The sequence below is a fragment of the Sciurus carolinensis genome, chromosome 4 (assembly GCF_902686445.1).
Source record: "Sciurus carolinensis chromosome 4, mSciCar1.2, whole genome shotgun sequence".
NCBI classification, from domain to species: domain Eukaryota; kingdom Metazoa; phylum Chordata; class Mammalia; order Rodentia; family Sciuridae; genus Sciurus; species Sciurus carolinensis.
The window spans coordinates 79,129,876-79,135,705 of record NC_062216.1 but is presented as its reverse complement, the minus strand read 5'-3'; positions in this window follow the sequence as shown (position 1 = coordinate 79,135,705).

Below are 5,830 nucleotides of genomic sequence, written 5' to 3'. Positions count from 1 at the left end.
GAGAGTAAGGGAAGAATAGAGGAACAATGGATTGTGTAGAGGGAAATGTGAGGAGGGGAGGAGGTAGGGGACGGAAAGATGGTGGAACAAGACAAACATCATTACCCTATGTACATGAATGATTATACAAATGATGTGACTCTACATTGTGTACAACCAGAGAAATGTAAAGTTGTACTCTATTTGTGTACAATGAAAAAAAAAAAGGACTTTATTCTTATGTGTGGAGCTTTGATCCTACACCTATCTCTGGGGGTTATAATTTAATCCATAACATTCCCTGGTTCTTCTTACCTGAGATATTTTATCAATAGGTGTTGAATTTTGTCCTGTAATTATTCTATATCAATCCATACAATCATGTCTGTTATGAGCTTTTCCTAGTCCCCCAACTTTTCCTTCTTTTTCTTTTAAAGCTATTTATAAAATGTTTTATTCTACTACTTCTAGTCTTAAAATATATCAAATACTTCTAAATATATAGGACTGAATATACCACATAAGAACATGTCCACTATGCACACATCACTGTAAATAAAATTGCACAAATAGCAGTAGTTATATTCTGAGGTATCCTCTAATATGACCATTTTGTCCTTTATCCTTTCCCTCCTACTTCCTTTGACTTTCAGTTCAGTGGACAAGTACAGGCATAGTAATGCTTAGAGATGGGTGAACAAATTCATATCCAAAAGTCATTTACAGAGGACAAGCTTTCCTAAGAATTTCAACACAAAATATCCAAAATGTGCTAATTTTACTAACTACTTGATCATACACTGGCAACCTCTTTAACATCCAGACTAGATGTTGCAAATCTGGAATTCATTTGTCCATGATATACACAGCAAAACAAAATGCACAAAGCATACAGAAAACTGATGTCTGAAAATGTCCAAGTATGAACACACTAACATATTACCTTTTGAAATTGCTTCCCTCTCACCTCCTCCACATTGTTGAACAAGTACAAATAGTATCATACTGCTCACAGAGGTTATTTAACAGTTCCATTCACCAGAGACAATATTTCATATGTATTTTAGCAAAAAGTTATTTAAAAGTGATATTTTACTACCTCTACATTTAACACAAACCGGGCACTTCTAAACATTTTAGACAGACTAGAAGTTTCAAGTAAGAACTCAATTTGTCCACTGTGTACATGACAGTTTGGAATAAACTGCACACATGTAACAATACTTCTAATTTGAAACTGTCTTAAAAACATGAGCATTTTAGGCCTTCACCAACCCAGCGAGCTACGATGCTCAAATTTTCAGAAGATAATCCTTCCTAGGGATTTTAACAAAAAACATACAAAATCCGCTTACTAATTCTACTTTTGTCCTACACTGGAACTCTTTAACACCTAGAAAGACTGGATGTAGATTAGGAGTCAATTGTCTTTTATATACATGACTGCACAGAAAGTAAAACAAAACCCAAAGACATAAGGAACAACTCTTGCCTCATCATTAGCACACTTGCATGATGGTAGCGAGAAACAGCACAGAACTATGTACTATTCAATACGGGCTGGGAATTGGCCCTCCCCTCAAAAAATTTCATAAAAATTTTAACAAAAAAATTTACAAAATGTGTTATATTTCACCACTTCTACTTTTAACATATTCCCAGCACTTTAGAACATTTAGAAAGTCTAGATATTTCAAAAAAGCACTTAGTATTTTTCAACTATATATATAGTAATAAGGAATAAGACGCACATACAAAATAATGGCTACAATAGAAAAATGTCTTTTACATAAAACCTATCTAGCCTAAGACCTTCTTTTCACGGTCAATCTTCTCTATGACCTCTAACCCACTTAAATGTGGACAAGAAACGCTTACAGAGGTGGTTTTAAAAATTCATTTCAGTCAATTCCAAAAGACACTTCTGATTTTTTTAAATAAATGGGCATTTACAAGGTGTTATTTTCTAACTCTACCATACCTGTGCAACCTCTTTACATTTAGAATGTTCAGTTGTAGCAAAAATTTTAAAAGGCTGGGGGGCAAGCTAAGAGCAGCTTTTTCATATTATATACACAGGCCTTCTACAACCCACCAGTAAATCTTCCCAAAGGGCGGCAGGCATTGCCAATTGGTCAAATATGGTATGTTACTCTACTTTTTCTCTCTTTGGTAGAAGGAAACCCAACTGCCCGAGGGCCACTAACCTTCGCCTCACCGTCGTCAGGGCTCCACTTACCTTCCAGGATGGTGAAGGCCTTTCTTTACCTTGTAGGACAAGGTGCGGGTGTTCCGCACTGAGGTCTCGCGGGTCTAAGTGCGAGTCTTGGAGTAGAGGCGAGGTCTCATTGGTCGGTCCAAGTGCCGAGCTCGTGGGCTGAAGTACAGTCTCCCGGTTCCAGGCGTAATCTCGCGGGACCAGGTGCCAGTTTCGGGGAGCCAGTGTGCCCATCTCGTGGAACCCGGGAGCCCGCGTCCTGGCCTCGAGGAGCCCTGGAGCCGGCATGCCAGGCCGCTAACCGTCCCACCCGTCGTCGTCGGCAGGGATTTGGTCACCTTCCAGGTCGGTTAAGTCCTTTCTTTCCTTTGTGGGGACAAGGTACGGGTCTTCCAGGGTGAGGTGCAGTCAAGCTGGACAAGGTGCGGTCTCGCGGGTCGAGGCGCCTGTCACGTGGGCTGAAGTATGATCGAGGGACAAAGTGCGGTTCATCTGGACCAGGTGCGTCCTCCAGGGTCAAGGTGCCTTCTGGAGGGCTGAGGCGTGGGTCTCGCGGGACCAGGTGCAGTCTCATGGAGCCGGAGTGCCAGGCCGCTAACCATCCCATCGGTCTTCGGCAGGGATTTGGTCACCTTCCAGGTCGGTTAAGTCCTTTCTTTGCTTTGTGGGACAAGGTACGGGTCTTCCAGGCTGAGGTGCAGTCAAGCGGGACAAGGTGCGGTCTCGCAGGTCGTCGTGCTGGTCTCGAGGAGGGTTGAGGTGCGAGTCTGGGGGCTGAGGGAAGGTCGAGGGTCAAAGTGCGGTTGGGCGGGACTAGGTGCGCGCTCTGGGTCAAGGTGCGGTCTCGTGGATCCTCGTGGATCGAGGTGCGGGTAGCTGAGGTGCGGGTCTCGCGGGGCCAAGTGCCAGTCTTGTAGGACCAAACGCTGGTCTGGAGCCCGCGTGGAGTGGTCGCGGGGGCTCTAGTCTGCTCGGCTCTACGATCTGAGCTTTTGGCCATTCACTAGCCTTCTTGGGACCTCTAAGCTACTGGCCTCTGTGGCGTCCAGGCGGCCACCGTTCTTCTCGTCATGCCACGCGAGCCCACCACCACGCCTTGGTGGTTCTTTTAAGAATTCAATTTATTCTGTCACTTTATAAATCAACCCAGTGTTCATTTTGAAAATAATGAGTATCTAGTTCACAGATAGCATTTTATTTAGACATCATAGCAAATGCCCTCAAAAGGAATAGAGTACAAGAAGATAATTGGGACTGGAAGGTTTATGATCTAAAATTTATAAAGAAAATAAGAACTGGGCAGTACGAGTGAGGATTGGAGAGGGAGACCCTGAGATGAATGGGAAATGCTGGGCTGACATGTGACGGGACGTAATTGGAGAGGAGTGGGGGGAGAGTGAATGTGAGTGAGAAAGTTATAGAGATTATAATATGCTGCTGCTTGTTTAATCTTTCCTTTGAATCTGGCATTTTCCCACCATTTTAGAGATGAAGAGACTAACGGGTTACGTAATTTTCTCAAGTTTACAAGACACGCAAGTGGCTACCATTGTCTTTTTGACTCAATGCCTAGGTTCTTCCAGTGGCATGAATAAATGACTCTCTCAACAAAATGTCATAAAATAGGCCACTAAGTGAATATAAATAAGCCAATACATGGTATTTATTTCAGTCTATATTCATTCTGAGGAGTTTTCAGGGGTTGTAAAGATCAGAGAACGTTTTATATATTGAAGGAAAGCTTGACCTGGAATATTTAAAGGTAGAAGGGAAGGAAGGGGCACAAAAAAAGAAGAAAGGAGGTAGGGAAAAGCCTAGCATATATGGAAAGCATTAAAGGTGAAAAATGGAGTTTGAAGTTCATGTGTTGGTCAGGTTTTTTGCAATGTTGCTATGTATTAAAAAGTTCCAAATTCAAGTAGCCTGTGCCAACAGACATTTATTTCTTGCTCATGAGTGTGCACGTTAGTATGCTTCTCCTGGATTTGGTTAAGCTTTCTTGGGTTCAGCTTGTTTTGACTCTTGAATACAGGCCAGACCACATTTTTTCATTGTAGAAACCAGGTTGCATAATCTATGGCTACCAAGAGCATGTTTACTAAAGAATGTCATACATTCAGGAGGGCTGATGGAATCTTGCCATGCCTTTTAAAAAGCCTTTGCTCAGAACTAACACTCTTTCTTCCATTCACTACTTTTGGCAAAAGCAAGTGGCATGTCCAAGCCTGATACCAGTATTCTGCCTAGGGAGAAGTCATGGTAAAGATGGAGCTAAATAAAAGAATGGTGAATAAATTAAACTATGTGTCAGAGTTTGAATAAACTTTGGAAAGAAGAGTAGACATGTGATGGGAGACCATAAAAAATTAGAAAGGGCATCACATAATGGTGAGGAGTCATGCATTTTCTTAAGCTGGAAAATGGCAGAATGATGTTAGCTTTTCAATAGGTTCAATATTAAAGTAGACAAGAAAGTGGGACAAAGATGGAACAATTAGTTACCAAAGAAATCAGAGCAATGCCTACTTAGGAACAGAGAACTAAGGCCTTCCCTAATAGGACAATCAGAGTAAAGAGGAAATAAAAACTTAAAGGTACACTTAGAAACTGCTTATGACCAACAACTTTTCTAAAAGTCTACCTAAAACTTTAGACTTTCGTCTTGAAAGAACCAGCTTACCACTAAGAGGGGGGGAAAAAGAATAGTCTAGAAATAGCATGATGGAGGCCCTTTAAGAATTGCTAATTTGAGATGATGGATTGTCTGAATGGATGCATATGGCACACAGTAATCACATGGAAAAAGAATCCAAATAAGAAGTCAGAGTTGGGGCTGGAGTTGTGGCTCAGTGGCAGAGCACTTGCCTGGCATGTGTGAGGCCCAGGGTTCAATACTCAGCACCACATAAAAATAAATACAACAAAAGATCCATTGCAACAAATATATATATAGTTATATATATTACAAAGAAACAAAGAGTTAAAAAAATAGATCTTGCAATCATCAGCTAATTGATTTTAGACTCATCTGCTTAAAAATTGATCTTAGAATTCACTTTGTATTCATCAAAATGGATTAAATCACTTATCAAGTTAAAAGAGTGAAAAAAGAGTTAATTTGTGAAGAAAAAATTTCAAGCCATGGGATTACATGAGTAGTATATCTTCCATATTGTTATCCATAGTTATGTTCAAAAAATAAGAAGACAGTCCTTCCAAAGCTAGGTTGCCATTGCTATTTGGAGTACTTCCAGGTTTATTAAGCAAAATTAGATCTTTTTTTTTTTACTCAATATGATTCTAGTGTGACTGGATGCAAAACTTCCAGCACCAGGGCCTTTCTGGCATCAGTGAAAACATGGTAATTACTGAACCCACTAGGTCAGATGAGAGAAGAGAAAAGAACTTTGAGAAAATGTTTCTAGAACACCAGAATATGTGTCAAAGTCCTGATGGTTACACTGCTAAGGCCAGTATCATGGATTAAAATTCCTTCTGAATCAGAATTCTGGGGGGAAAGTTTTTTGACTTAGCCATGAAAGTTTGAGGAATTGTTCAGGACCTTACTCAAATCAGGAGTCTCTTTAAGTAGTGAGATAGAAGTTTCTGTGCACTAAGAGACCAAACATTTGT